At 31.5% G+C, this 17,068-nt stretch overlaps 1 long non-coding RNA gene across 1 annotated transcript; it reads left to right on the plus strand.

Annotated features, from left to right (window-relative positions):
* Nucleotides 1-4,675: 4,675 nt before the first annotated feature.
* LOC132738548 (uncharacterized) lies at nt 4,676-15,904 on the plus strand. Its single transcript, XR_009626889.1, has 5 exons — nt 4,676-4,893; nt 6,521-6,742; nt 7,486-7,608; nt 12,826-12,982; nt 13,283-15,904. It is a non-coding gene; the product is annotated as an uncharacterized LOC132738548 (long non-coding RNA).
* Nucleotides 15,905-17,068: the final 1,164 nt, after the last annotated feature.

Raw genomic sequence — 17,068 nt, forward strand, 5'->3', positions numbered from 1 at the left:
TGAATGTATTGAATCATATGCTATAAATAATGAACTGAATGCTTACATGCTTACTAGAGAGGGTGATCCCTCTGAAGAATAAATCAAAACTAATTTACACGAACATTGAAAACTCCGTTTGATTGAGTATGTACATGAGGGATAATGAAAAAGTGCAACATCCCTCACGCACCCTGAAACCAGCGAGCGGTACTCAATTTGTTTAACACTTTCAAGTGCTCGAGTCAATGATCCCGAAGAACCAGAAAAATATAGCAACACTGAAGTGAACATTTTACAGCTGCCACATGGCACTTTGTACCTGCTGTTGTGATGTATAAAGATCTGGAGAAAGGGCGATCCCTCGGAAGCTTTAACAGCCAGGTAATATTGTTATGTGAGAAATAAAAGTAAAATGTATATTATTTATTTGCTGATTATTTTTTACATACAAATCTGGAAACAAAGTGATCCCTCGGAAGCATTAATCACAACAAAATTACATAAGAATTGCAGACTCGGTTTGATTGAGTCTGTACATGAGGGACAATGAATAAGTGCAACATCCCTCACGCCCCCTAGCACCGGCTTGAGCGGTACTCAATTCTCAACACTTAATAGTGCTGGCATCAATGACCAAGTGAACAGTATAGCAGCTATTAAATTATTTTTCATATCAAATTTTATCAGTATGTTTGTGACATTTCATTAAAATGGATGCCGATTCCCTAACCCCTCTTCTGTTCAATAAAACAGAGGTTTGTGTCAGAGTAACAGTATCATCCCGAGGGGAATACGTTTACCCGAGGTATTGCTAAAATTAGTTTCTAGGCGATGATATTTCTGCTGTTCCTCACAAACCTAAATGTTATTTATGTTATTACCTCGTTAGGACACTCTTTCTATATGCTTGCTTGCTCTTAAAATAGGCACGCACTTGTTGAAGTGAAGCTTAATCAATATGCAATCTAATTGTTTAATTTCTCAATACACTATTGACATTACATTCATTGCGCTTCATTGTAATCATTAATGATGATGTCACCAATTTTCAACAAAAGAACCATTGTCCCAGGTGATTAGCATTATCATTAATGATGATGTCATCAAATTTCAACAAAAGAACCATTGTCCCAGGTGATTAGCATTATCATCAAATTACAAAAGAACCATTGTCCCAGGTGATTAGCATTATCATTCATTTTCAAAAGAACCATTGTCTCGGGTGATTAGCATTATCATTAAGTTTCAAAAGAACCATTGTCTCAGCAGATTAGCATTATCTACTTATTTCGGATTAATTCGGATTAATTATATCATAATCTTGTCTCAATTTCAAAAGAACCATTGTCTCTGGGGATTAGGATTATCTACTTATCTCGGATTAATTCGGATTAATGACGTCACTTCTCATCTCCTGCTCTTCTCCGACAAATCTCCGAAAAATCAAACTCTCATAATGTATATACTACCGACCCCCTCCGAATTAAATAAACCACTTGATATTAGCTATTTATAATCCTGTGATTCAGAGCATTTATATGAAGCAAACCCACAAAAATACATTCTTTTAAACTAAAAGTGTATAAGAATTTCATTTTCAGAATACGTAACAGCTTTTTGACATTGCTTTAATTCAAATTTGTAAATTTAAGGATTCAGGGATCACCAAGTATCCAAATAATTTAAATGCAAGCTTGTTTTTTATGTTCAAAGTATCGAATTTGTTGAATCCAGTTAGACTGGGAATAAATTATTTTAACAATTTAAAAGAAACAATTTAAATATTTATTAAAATGAATGTGAGAATTGTAAGATATACATCATCATATATCTAACAATTAAAGGTCTTACAAAGAAGAATAAACATATAACATTATAATAGATAAAACATAATAATGAAATCATTAGGTCCTACAATGTAAGACATGTATAGTTCAAGATATGCACTAGAGAAAATTTCAATGTCAAAAATCGCAAAGTGTAATAACAAGTCTGAACAAGTAAAAAAGCAATAAAATTCTCAAAATTGTCCGAACAATATAGTTCTAGAGAAACGTATATTTCTTTAATTCATAAAATTTCAATTTGTTACCGACAATGTACTTTCTCAGTTTTGCTCTTGAGATGAATGTGAAAAATCGCAAAGGGTAATTACCCCTAGGTTAAATTCATGAATTCAAGAGATATATGGTTCTAAAACAATGATCTTCTCCTTGATTTAGTCAATCAAAAGATGGTATTCTTCCATTATTCTTTTAGCTATACTCAAGACAAATGATACATTTCTAAGATTAAGGAAACTATAAATTTATTACATTTCGTATTGTATTAAATGTAGTTTTATAAGTACGCAACATGCTACTGTTTAAACACATGCAAAAAAAGCATTAATCTTTGTTTATTTCTCTGCCCTTTTTCCATATCCAAATTGTCTTATTTAAATGATTTGCATCAATGACATTGGTTTGTTTCTATATTAATTATTCGATTATAAATGTCAGAACATATCACTCAAAGGGGAAGAAGCTTAAATCCTGTCTGTTAAGGAATGCAATAATTTACAAATATTTCCGTTCTTAGTATTTTGCTTAAATGACTTTAACGAGATGCATCATAATAATGAGAAACTTTCATTGGGACTAGAAGCTTTGTCACAAATACGAAAATATGAATTGCCAACATTTCTAAATGACACTCAAACATTTATGTTCCATCCGTAAGCTACAGCCGTATGAGTTGTGTTAATGAAGGAAAATTAATGTTTTTTTATTATATGCCCGAAAGAATTTCGGTCATTTTATGTTATAACCCCTGGCTCCGTCCGTCTGTCTGTCCGTCCACCCGGCCGTTCGTTAGTAGGTTTCCGAAGCATAACCTTAACATCAATCAGAGATGTTATATTTCCGATCTTTTAAGATCGTTCAGCACGACACTATTGTTGTGCTTGTGGTATTTTTAGTTTTAACTTTTCGGCATTTTCTAGTTGGGTGGTTCCAATATTCCTACTTGAATAATGTTGAATCACCCTTAGGATATGTTGCCTGTTTTTTAACTTTGTCTTTTGAAGTCTTATCTGTGATATGCAGGCTTCATAACCTCTGATCCCCTTTCAAAATTCCATTTTATTTAGTTCCGCCCATTGTTTTCTCGTTTAGGGCACACGCTTTCTATTACTTGGAGACCATACGCCGCTTTTCATGGAATGGCACGGGAGTGTCACGTTGAAGGTTCCATGATAACCGCCGTATGAACACATCTGCGGATGTTCCTAAATTCTAAATTTCACCATTTCATGTTTAAATGTTGAATTCTGCTTAAGCCGGTGCTAGGGGGCGTGGACGGTAACTTGCACTTTCCAGTACCGTCCATGAACAGGCTCAATCAAACCGAGCCTGCAACATTTTCAATTATGTTGTGTTGGACTTTCTTTAGGGATTCTTGCTTTCTCTATTTTAGTTCCATTTGGCCCACATTATTCAAACTTCATAAGATGATTATCCACATTGAGTGAAAGACTCTTATTGATTTTGGAGTCACAAGGTCAAAGATCAAGGTCACTTTCACCTTAAAACTGAAAACAGTATACGCTCAACAACTTAAGTATTAATCAACCTACAGCTGTACAATTTTATGGAATGAACAGCCATGTCCCATACATGACCCCTATTGATTTTAGGGTCACAAGGTCAAAGGTCATGGTCACAATGATCTTTACACTGAAAATTGTGGTTTTTGGAGCATAACTGAAGTTCCATTTGGCCCACAGTGTTCAATCTTCATAGGATGATTGTAAATATTGTGTAGAAGACCCCTATTAATTTTTGGGTCACAAGGTCAAAGGTCAATGTTACCTTAATACTGAAAACGGTTTTCGCTCAATAACTTTAGTATTAATCAACCTACAGCTGTAATATTTTAAAAAATGAACAGCCATATCCAATACATACAAAGGTCAGGGTCACAAAGACCTTAACACTAAAAATTGCGGTTTCTAGACATAACACAAGTTCCATTTGGCTTACAGTGTTCAAACTTCATAGGATGATTGCCTATATTGAATAAAAAATCTATTTTGGGTCACAAGGTCAATGGTCAATATCAAATGACCTTTATATTGTTTAAAGTTTTACAACTGTCAAACTTCATACATCTGCGGATGTTTCTAAATTCAAAATTTCACCATTTTCGTGTTAAATGTTGAATTCTGCTTAAGCCGGTGCTAGGGGGCGTGGACGGTAACTTGTACATTCCAGTACCGTCCATGAACAGGCTCAATCAAACCGAGCCTGCAACATTTTCAATTTTGACGTGTTGGGCTTTCTTGAGGGATTCTGTTTTTTTCTATTTCATAGGATGATCACTTATATCGAGTACATTTATTATATGCCTGAAAAAATTTGCCTATATTATGTGATACCCCTGGCGTCTTTCTGTATGATGATCCTTACTAAAAAAAACACTTTTCGGGCATATAATGCTCCTGTCTAGCAGTGCTCTTGTTGTCAAATCGTCATTGGTTATGTTAATGTAAAGAAATAGTGCAATGCCCTTTCGATTAGTATTAAAAATGAAAAATAAAGATCAACAAAGCGAGGCGACGTTCACAGACCAAAACAACCCCCAACAACCCAGTCAAACCAGCAGAGCACCCAGGAGGCACCGAGACACAAAGGCGTTGGCAAAAAAAAGAACGGAGCGGCTGAAATGCACACCGTTTCTGCTCATAACAGCGCAGTGCGGTTTTGTAAAGTAGTCCGGTTGGCATAACTCCGCTTCATTTCGGTTTACTATTTAGTGTCTACGAAGAAACGACTTGCAATTTAGAGTTTTATCCTTCACTCTTTGGGTTCTGTTTTGGGACATTAGTTAACTGCAAATTTGGAGGTTTTAAACAGTTATAAAGATATTAAGGTAAGTGAATCCGTTAATATTTATGCTATTTTTGTTGGTTATCTTTTATAATATTTTGAATAGCGTTTGAATCTTACCATTTTATCCGGTATGTCTTAATACCGCGGATATGACTTTAAATACCGGATATGACTTATATTTTACAAAGTAATTAGTTTTTTATTATTTTTTCTTGATACGATGTTTTATAATAATAAAATGAATTTACATGCAAAAGTTCGTTAAATTTGGTCCATAAATAAAAAAGTTTTAAGTTATATTCGAATTACGTTCTATAAAAGTCATATCCGTGGCGGACAGGAGATACCGAATATGACTTGTATTTTATAAATTGATTATTTTTTTATGATTTTTTATCTTACTGCTTTTATAAAAAAAAAAAAAACATTTAACATGGCAGGAGTCTAGGTCAGGTCATGGCAGATATGAATTTTTAGGCTACAATGTTTCCTGGACTTTCCTGTACAGGATGGTCTTCATAGAAAAATTGTTAACTTTTTCAATTGATTCCATTAATTGCAAAATAAATAAATCACTGGTAAAGTCCAGGCTGCAATGTAAATATTAAACAAGTGATAAAACAAAAGCTAATTTTACTAGAGTGGGTGGACCAACGCTCGGCGTAAAAATACTATATTTGATATGGCAAATTCAAATCAACGTCAACAAACCTCAATGTTATATGTCCATTTTCAAGACCGATGATATTGTTTTAGATAGCCATTGTGTAAAATTCGCTAATCACATCTAATGATGTGCATGATAAACAAAGAGTGGTTTGCTGAAATTTTACCATAGTTCGGCGTACAATACTACATGATGCAGGATTGTTTTTCGAATAAAATCTCTTTTTTATCTTATGAAGAAAACATATTGAATAAATTGTATTTATGTAACAAACAAATTAGGTTCGTACATTTACAAGTAGACTCTACCCAACTTTTAGTTTAAATTTTACAGCCCCAGAACTCTAGTGTTAAAATATTTTAATAATTTATATGATACGGTTGTTCGTCTGCTATTTGCATTGTCACGTGACTTTACCAGCAGTGAACCACACCAGGATAAGCTACAGTCTCACTAACATCTCGGCAGAGCCCTAGGGTACGACCGGGAACAACCGGAGTACATCCGTTACTCTGTCGGCAACGTCCGGGATGATCCGGGAACACCCGGCATTCGACCCCGGATGAAATAAAATATTTAATATCACCGGGATGATCCGGGAAGGTATAGCTTTGCTGGCTTCATCCTTAGCTCTGCCGGGAACGACCGGGGTTATACCGGGGAAGCACCATAGCTCTGCCGGCACAAACCGGGGATCATCTGGGGTATGATAAGTCCGTAGAGCCCCGGTATATGCCGGCAGAGCCCCGGTCGATCCAGGCAAGCCCTGGAGGATAAAGGTAGAGCTACAGCTGATGCCGGTAGAGCCCCGGCAAAGCCCGGATCATTTCAAAAGAATAACGACAATTTGCGATGATTGCACTTGTTTGTATAAAACCCTTCCCATTTCCCTTCTATCCAGTATTGCATAAGATTTTTCAGAAAATCGTCATGAATTACTATTCTGGAACAATAGATATTATATTTAATAAAAATTATGTATCAATGTTATCATTTTCAGGTGTTTTCAATCCACCAGGGTTCTACCGGGGCTCTGCCTGGATCGACCTGGGCTCTGCCTGGATCAACCAGGGCTCTGCCTGGGTCAACCGAGGCTCTTCCAGCGTCATCCGGCAACAACCGGGGAAGCTCCGGCATGAATCGTAGCTTCACCTGGGCTCTGCCTGGATGATCCAGAGCGCATCCTGGGTGGTTAGTTGGGAACTACCGTAGTGCTGCCGGGGTAAGTGTGACCGCAACAATAATTTCACCCCGGATCATCCCAGTAACTTACTGGGATGGTCCTGGGCTCTGCCGGGAGTAAGTGAGACCGCAGCTATAAAATTATAAAATGGTGAAAGATGTAAATAAAAGCACCAGTGGCCTAAATCGGAGATAACTCAACACATTTTCAGATATTCTAAATAAGATATTTTTTACGCCGAGCATTGGTATGCGCCGAGCATTGGTCCAACCACTCTACAGTATGAGACAAAAATGCAAAAATGTAACTAGACACAAGAATATTTTTGCAATCTATTTTCAATAAAATTGTTATACAACCTCATTTGTCAACAGTTACAGTACAGTACTGTAGCCTTGTCATATACTACCAATAAAATTTATAGGTATTAAATTTCAAGGCTACACTACTGTACTGTAATTGTTGACACATAAGTTTGTATTACAATTTAAGATTGGTAAAATATGTTTAATACCCCTGTACAGTATGCTGCTTTTGAAATAATACAATAAATAGGCTGTTTTTGAAATACAATACCCAAAGAAGGTGTCATCACTATATAAATATTGCAACACATTTATTAATATAATCCTATAATTTATGAAGTTCCATAATAAATCATATTATATTCCCAGTACTCATGAATACCATTACCATATATTGTACAAGGATATTTTTATCATTTATGATCCAGACTTTTTTTGCTGATGAAATATTTTGTGTTGTTTTTTTTGTGATTTTAGGTCATCCAACATAGTTACAGTGAAGATTCTCAACATAGTTCATTACAGTTTTAAAAGTTTTTGAATTTTAAATAGATAACCATCCACATGTTGGAGCCATATTCTTCAAGACCACAATGATAGGTAAGTTTTTATACCTGTTTTACTTTAAAAGAGCAGATAATTTACTATGATTGTATACATATGTTAATAATCATCATGAACTGACCATTCTCAACTCTTTTTATCAAATAATGATAATGATAGATTTCCTGAATTGCAGTTGAAAACAAATTTAACTTGTTATCAATTTAACATTTTTAGAGATGATCATGAGATCTTAAAACTGTAAATTAAAGTTATAGTTTTTCTACTATTTTTTTTTCTTCAATGAAAACAATAATAGTATTATACTTTGACAAGAAATTATACAAACATTAATCATTTTTTAAATCACTTGTAGAACATTATGGCATTTGGAATTTATGTTATTTTTTCTTAAACGGCAGCAAATCTTTTGAAGAATGAGTTGTATGTGTATGAAATGGTACAAATTATAATTAGAATGATTATTCTTTGTTGTTTGGCACAATTGTAAAATTAATTGAGAAAAATCCTAAAAAGATTTTGATAAAACAACAGAATTGCATTCATAAATAGCTGTACAGTTATGTTGTTACTTATTGTTTATACAGTTTATTTTCTGTTCATATTTTTGTTCATTCTTTTCATGTATAGCTTTGTAAACTATACTTTTCTTTTTTATAATATATTTCTCAGATTGTTTATTATGTTATACAGGTTTTTTATTTTTTTCTCTATGTCTACACTTGTTTGTTTGCTACTGAACCTTTCAGTGTGCTTTATGTCATCTAACTGGGTTTATAAATCTATTTTAATCAGCTGTAGTTATAAAGGAAACTGGATAAATAACGAAAAATGTATTTTGGTTCTTAATTTCAATGTCTAATCTTAAAATTTTTTCTTACAATTGTCGTGGTTTGAATGATAGCATGAAGAGGCGTGATGTTTTCAATTTATTCAATACAAAAAAAGCTGATATACTTTGTCTACAAGAAACGCATTTTGTAAAGATGTTGAAAAAAGTCTACTCTGAATGGAATGGTTTATGTTTTTTAGCCATGGAAAATCTAATGCTAAGGGTGTTGCAGTTTTATTCAGAAAAAATTTAAATATCAAAATCAAGTCAATTAACACTGACAATTTTGGAAGTTTCATTATTTTACAAATGCTTTTTGAAACTAGATACTTAACGTTAGTTAATATATATGCTCCAAATACAGATAGTCCAAGCTTTTTTAAAAGTATTTTTGATACTGTAGACTCACTTGAAGACAATAACTCACTTATAATTTGTGGAGATTATAACCTGGTTCAAGACCCAGATCTAGATTATCATAATTATAAATCCAAAACTAATAATATAAAAGCCAGAAATTTTTTATTGGATATTATTAAAGATAAAGATCTTATTGACCCTTTTAGAGAATTACATGGCGAAATTAAAAAATTTACATGGAGGCGTACAAATCCTATACAACAGGGGAGATTAGATTTTTTTCTTTTATCAAATGATTTGTATCAGTATGTAAGAAAATGTGATATTGATGTGAGTTATAAATCAGATCATTCAATAATATTTTTAGATATTTGTTTTTCTCATATTTGTCATGGTAAAGGTTTGTGGAAATTTAACAATGCTTTATTACATGATATTGAATATTTAAAAATTATAAATGAAAAAATTGATGAAATAAAACTTCAATATTGTATACCAGTTTATAATATAGACTATATAATAGATACAAAAAATAAAGACATTAACTTTACAATCAATGATGAACTATTTTTAGAAACACTTTTGATGGAAATAAGAGGTAAAACTATTTCATATAGCTCCTATAAGGTTAAAGAGAAAAATAATTATGAAAAACAAATAATGGAGGAAATATCACTCATAGAACAAAATTTGACAATTGATAATAAAGACAGACTCTTACATTTACAAAATGAATTAAATCAGATAAGACATAATAAAATAAAAGGTTCTATGATTAGGTCAAGGTCACAATGGATTGAATCTGGGGAAAAACCTTCTAATTTTTTTTTGAATTTAGAAAAAAAATACTGTGCTGAAAAAAATATTCCTTTTTTAGAAATGGATAACGGAACATTTATTTATGATCAAAAAGATATACTCACACATACTTGTTGTTTTTATGAAAATCTATATAAAAAATAGAACTTGACTGATGAATCTGTTATTGATAGAGAATTAGGAAATTGTGATATTACTACTCTGACTCATGATGAAATGTTAAAACTAGAAGGTGTTCTTACATATGATGAAGTTTCTTTTACATTGAAAAATATGAAGAATGATAAAAGCCCAGGTTGCGATGGATTTACGGCTAACTTCTTTAAAACCTTTTGGAGTAGAATTGGTCATTTTGTTGTTAGAGCTATAAATTTTGCTTACAGAAATAATACTTTTGGTAGAAATCAAAAACTTGGTATAATAACATGTATTCCAAAAGAAAACAAGCAGAAACATTTTTTGAAAAATTGGAGACCAATAACTTTATTAAATGTAGTCTACAAATTAGCATCAGGTAGTATAGCAAACAGATTAAAAGGTGTTCTAGATATTTTAGTTTCAAAGGATCAGACAGGATTTATAAAGAATAGATATATAGGAGAAAATACTAGATTATTATATGACATAATGAAATTTACAGAAGATAATAATATACCAGGTTTAGCAATGATGATAGATTTTGAAAAAGCATTTGATACTTTATCTTTTACATTTATTGAGAAATGTCTTTCATCTTTTCATTTTGGTCCTATGCTTAAAAAATGGATATCTTTGTTTCTATATAATACAGAAACTTGTGTTATTTTAAATGGGTTTTTATCTAATTTTTTTAAAGTTGAACGAGGCTGTAGACAAGGGGATCCAATTTCCCCATATATCTTCATTTTATGTGCAGAAATATTAGCTATAAAAATTAGGCAAAGTAAAGATATTAAAGGTATTACAATAGACGGTGAGGAATATAAAATTTCACAATTTGCAGATGATACATCACTTTTATTAGATGGTTCAGAAAAATCACTAAATGCTTCTTTAAACTTGTTAAATACATTTTCAGAAATTTCCGGATTAAAAATAAATTTTGACAAAACCAAAGTTATCTGGATAGGCTCTTTAAAATATAGTACTAGATCAATTAAGACAAGATGGAAACTAACATGGGGTGATACACAGTTTAAATTGTTAGGTTTAGTATTCGATGTTGATTTAGAAAAAATGATTAACTTAAACTTTAATGAAAAACTACAGAAAGTAAGAAATAGTATTAGCCACTGGAAAAAGAGAATGTTAACTCCAATTGGAAAAATTACTGTTGTTAAATCAATATTGCTTCCATTATTTACCCATTGTTTTACAAGTTTACCAACACCTAGTACTGTTTATTTGAAGACATTGAATGACTTATTTTATGATTTTATATGGGAGGGCAAGGCAAAAATAAAACAATCAGTAATTACTAAAACATACAAAGAAGGTGGTTTAAATATGACTGACATTAATAGTTATGTTCATAGTTTAAAGATAAAATGGTTTAGAAGGTGTGTTAGTAATAGCAGCAGTAAATGTTATAAGCTAGTGAATACATTGTTTGATATTGGTAAAGTTTTTAACACAGGTAAAATGTTTTGTAAAGTAATTATCAGTAAGATTAAAAATGCTTTCTGGATTGATGTTTTAAAGGCTTATATGATGTTTATTGAAAAACTTTCTATAGATAATATAGAGCAAGTATTACATATGCCACTTTTTTACAATCATAATTTTTTATCTGGGAACAGATATATATTCATTCAGATATTGTATGATAAAGGCATCAGATTTGTGAAAGATATTATTAATGAACAGGGTAATTTTGTAGATTTGAATTATTTAGAACAGGTAACATGTAAACAAGTGAATTTTTTACAATATCATAGTTTAAAACAGGCAATTAAATTTTATATGCAAACGCTAAATATGATGATTTGTAATAACTTGTTTAATGTTCAATACCCTATTATAAGTTGTTATATAAAACCTATTTTGTTCATGAATAGTAATAAGAAATATGTATATGAAACTTTAGTTAAGAATTCAGATTTACCAACAAGTCAAGAAAAGTGGAACACATGCTTTATAGGTGATCACATTAATTGGCATTTAATTTATAGTTATGTTTTCCATTGTACAAAAGATTCATACATTCAGTGGTTCCAAACAAGAATTATTCATAGAATTATTGCTACAAATTCACTTCTGTTTAAAATGAAAATTGTGAACAATAAAATGTGTACTTTTTGTAATTGTTATGAAGAAACACTTTTGCATTTGTTTTGGGAATGTCACAAGATTCAAGGCCTTTTTCAATATCTGAAAGATAACATACATAATTTTGAAGAATGTTTCAACTGTAAATCAGTTATTTTAGGTTCAGAATCTAAAGATTTTAAATATGACATTTTGTTTTTAGAACTAAAAAGATATATTTATTTGTCAAAGAGAAAAAAGGTGCTACCCACATGTATTGGTTTTAAAAATAGTCTTAAATTAGCATGGAATATTTATAAAGATACAAACTTGACAGAAGATGAAAATAATAGATGGCAATTAGTAAGATCTTTAATTGAATAAACTACACTGACATACTGAATAAGATAAATAATTTTAACCTGATAATACCATTCTTAATTAATGTTCTTACATTGTACATATGGTTTTATTATAATGTACTTACTCGAAGGGTATAAAGCTATTTGTGTTGAAATATCTTTATTAAAATGTATAAAATTATACTGATTTCCCCCCATACATACACATCTATAGTATATTGACAAAAATTCATGGTAACTTATACCTCTTCATATATATATATATATATATTATATATATATATATTTTTTTTCAATAACAGGCAGCAAAAATATAGCTTTATACTCAAATTTAGTAATTATTTTAATATTCTGATGTAATGAGGTACTATTATATCTATAAATATGTACTATTATATGTATAAATGTTAAAACATTTGAAATAAATGGGGTTACCCAGTTGGGGCCTGAAAAAAAAAAAAAAAAAAAAGAGATCTTAAAACTATTGTTTTAAAATTTAAAAACTCTGCAGGCCTACTGTAGTAAAAGGAACTAAATTTTATGTTAAAATTAAGAAATAATGCTGCATTGTGATATATTCAAAATACTCTTTCATTTTATATGTATTGAAAATAATGTTAATATTAAAGTATATACTGTATACATAATTTTCAGGACACATAGATATTTTATCTATTTGCTGGTGAATGTACTAAACTATTGTTGGAAATGAGGCAAAATGTGTGACATCTATGTTCTATTGAGCAGTAAAAAGAGGATCAATTTGTATTATCTGTACAGTATTGGTCAAGATAAAAAAAAATTCATTTGGGTAAGTATGTAATGATTTTATCATATCTATATTTATTCAGTATTCCATATTAAATTTCCTTTATTTGATGAAATAAAAAATGAGGTGTCATCATCACAATACATGTATATAATGTAGATTTAGATTATTTTGATCATGCTAAATGCTACATGATATATAGACTTTAATATATTACACAAGAACTTATATGAACCTAATAGCTGTGCAATATCATACAACAATGTACTTTATATCTGTTCAGTCAAATCATCATATACAATTCATTGTTTCATTAAGACTTATTCCAGATTTTTTTTTCAGGATGGCATGTGAGAAGTCAATGACTTGTCTATGTTTGACAGTATGCCAAAAGTGAATTAGTGAAAAAGCTGAATACTGCAGTGGCAGATTCAATAGTATTTTTACTTGATTGTTAAACAAGTTTTGCAAGTTTATAAATCACTTTCTACTCAATAACTGGAGGCATAAGAGTAAACATGATTGATGTTACCTTGTTTGGCTCAAACCCACAAACTGGATGAGAACTTTGCAAGACTAGGTTGCCAAGTACAAAGACATAAGTTAGCTGTCATTTGTGATTTTCCATGTGTTTGCAAGAATATGGTTTTAATATCTGTAGATGTTTCTAAATTCAAAATTTCACTGTTCTCATATTTAAATGTTGAATTCCGCTTAAGCAGGTGCTAGGGGGTTGGGTGGTAACTTACACTTTCCATTACCGTCCATGAACAAACTCAATAAAACCGAGCCTGACACATTGTCAATTTTGTTGTTCTTGGCATTCTTTGGGGATTCTGTTCGTCTATATTTAATAATTGTTTATAGAAATTATTTCAATTAAAGAATATACTTATATGTTAATTTATTCATATTATACAGTTTAAAAAAGACTGAATATGATTACACAGTCAATATCTGTAACTGAAAATATAGTCAGGAAAATAGTGTAAACTCTGAAAGACCTTTAAGGTTATTGTGAATAGAGATATTTAATATGGTTTACTTCTATGAAATGCCATTATTATTTTTAATTATACAGTTTTTATGCCACCGCAGCATCTGTGATGCGGTGGCATATAGCGATTCATCTGTGTGTGTGTTATATAGATTATATAGTGAACTTAAAAAATCTTCTTGTGAAAAACCAATAGTCCAATTTCAACCAAACTTGACAAGTTGTTCAAAGAATTTCATTCCATGCAGAAATCTGCTTGCCATGGCAACCAAAAGGAATTATAAGGATAAATTTAAAAATCTTCTTGTAAAGACCCACAAGGCCTAGAGCATAGATATTTTGCATAAGGCATTGTCTGGTAGACCTCTACCAAGATTGTTCAAATTATAGCCCTGGGGTCAAAATTGGCCCGCCCCAGGGGTCATTGATTTTCACTATATGTACATATAGTAAAAACTTAAAAAACCTTCTTGTCTGAAAGTACAAGGCGTTTGGTATATGATATCATCTATATGTACTCTACCAAAGTTTTCAAATTTTGCCTCTAGTGTCAAAATAAGCCCCGCCCTGGGGATCATAATTTTTTGTGTCGCCTTGAAAAAGGGGACATATAGGGGTTACTTTTGTCGGCGGTGTCGGTGCGGTGTCCCCTTAAGCTTGTCCGGAGCATAAGTCAGTCATTATAAGTATTATAAGTAATTGACTTCAAACTTAGTATGCATGCTTCTTATAATGACCCGAAGTGCAATGCACAAGAACTGGTACTCTGCATTTCTTATTTTTAGAGTTATTGCCCTTAGTTAATTTTCATACTTTATTTTTGTCCGGGCCATTTCTCCTAAAGTATAAAGTCTATGGACTTGAAACTTCATAGGATGATAGATCTCATTAAGAAGAAGTGCAGTGCACAAAAACTGGTACTCTGCACTTCTTAACCTCTAGCAAGATTGTTCAAATTATAGCCCTGAGGTCAAAATTGGCCCTGCCCCTGGGGATCATTGATTTTCAGTCACTGTGTCATAAAGTAAAAAATTTAAAATCTACTTGTCTGAAGGTACTATTCTGATAATAACAATTAGATAGGTAAGTGATCAATGCATTATGGCAATCTGTATAGACACAAAAAAATTGTGTTCCTACATTAATATTTAGTGTCGTGGCTTGGCATTTTTTACAAATGCAATCTTGTTTTGGCATCATTTTTGTTACCACGGCAACCAAAATATACACTTTTTTGTAATCATTGCAATAAGGAATGTATATGTTTTGCATCGTATTAATAATGTATATGCCACCATGTTACAGCTATGAGTTTTATTGAGGACTTACTTAAGTAATGATATTTTTATTTAAGTGGCGGCGTGGCCCAGTGGTTAACGCGTCGGCCTAGTAATCTAAGGATTGCTGACCGCGTGGGTTCAAATTCTGTCAGGGTCAAGTCGTTGTTTCCTTGAGCAAGAAACTTTACATTCATTGCTTAGTACTGGTTGGTTCCAGGAACGGATTCGAGAGTGTTTCAATAAGCTTATAGCTTCCAACACAATCAAACTAAAATAAATTTGTATAAACCAAGTAATGATATTCACCTTAATCACAGAAAACTTACTGACATTCTGAGAATTTAAGACTTAAGTTTATATTCTGTTATTTAAAACATTTTTAAGGGAAGAATGAAAAATCTATTTTTTTCTTTTTCTGAAAGGTCTTAAATCTGGTTGTCTTTAAATACATTAATTTGGTGATGAATTAATCATGTCAAATGCAATAATGATGTATTTGAAGTATTTTTTTTATATTTTTGTTGCCATGGCAACCGATTATTGTTTTATAGTTATTTTATAGTTTTTATATCATTTATTATATATTTCATACATAGATGAATGATAACTTTATATTTTGTTTATTTTATTATTCAAAACTATAGAATAATTTCTAGTTTATATAATTATACCAATAAAAGTTTAAAATGTAATTTTTGTTTTTTATGATGATATCATATAAATTACAATATTTCGTAAAATACCAAGTATCTTTAAAAAATTATTGTTTCCAGCTATTCAACAAATGTTGTTCTACCCCAAACTGGTCATAACTCATTTCTGCCTAGAGTCAATTGAAGAGTGCAACCTGTTTTTTGTAGACGTCTTTATACACTTGACATATCAAATACTAGAGTGCAACCCATTTATGCACATGCATATATACCCAAAATAAATCCTATATAAGAGTGCAACCCGTTTTAGCACACACCTACATACCCTAATGGATTCCGTTTAAGAGTGTAACCCGTTTTTGTACACGCCTGTATACTCAAAAAAGAGTCTATATTAGAGTGCAACCCGTTTTTGTACACATCTATATACACTTGATATATACAATTTAAGAGTGCAACCCGTTTTTGCACACAGATATATACTCTAAAACAGTTAATATAACAGTGTAACCCGTTTTTGTACACATCTATATACACTTGATATATGCACTAAAAGAGTGCAACCCGTTTTTGCACACACCTATATACCCAGTAGAGATTCAATTAAGAGTGTAACCCGTTTTTGTACATACATACATACATATGTTAAATGGGTGCAACCCGTTATTGTGCACACCTACATGACCAAAATAGACTCTACGTAAGAATGTAACCAGTTTTTGCACACATAAATACATAGAATTGATTCAATTAAAGAGTGCAACCCGTTTTTGTACACAACTATATAGCCAAAAAAGATTGTACATCAGACATAGGACTGTAACCCGTTTTTGCACACACCCATATATCCCAAAGAGATTCAATTTAGAGTGTAACCGTTTTTGCACAAACATACATACGTTAAATGGATTCAATTTCAGAGTGCAACCCGTTTTTGTACACATCTACATGACCAAAAAAAGGGTCTACTTAAGAGTGTAACCCGTTTTCGCACACATAAATTCATTGCATTGATTCAATTTAAGAGTGCAACTTGTTTTTGTACACACCTATGTAGCCAAGTAAGAAGGTAACCCGTTTATGCACACACATTTATACCGTAAAGAGATTCAATTCAAGAGTGCAACCCGTTTTTGCACACTTTTAAATACCATAATTAGATTAGATTTAAGAATGCAACCTGTTCTAGTACATACAT

The sequence above is a fragment of the Ruditapes philippinarum genome, unplaced genomic scaffold, assembly GCF_026571515.1.
Source record: "Ruditapes philippinarum isolate M1 unplaced genomic scaffold, ASM2657151v2 ctg3273_1_1_1_1, whole genome shotgun sequence".
In the NCBI taxonomy this organism is placed as follows: Eukaryota; Metazoa; Mollusca; class Bivalvia; order Venerida; family Veneridae; genus Ruditapes; species Ruditapes philippinarum.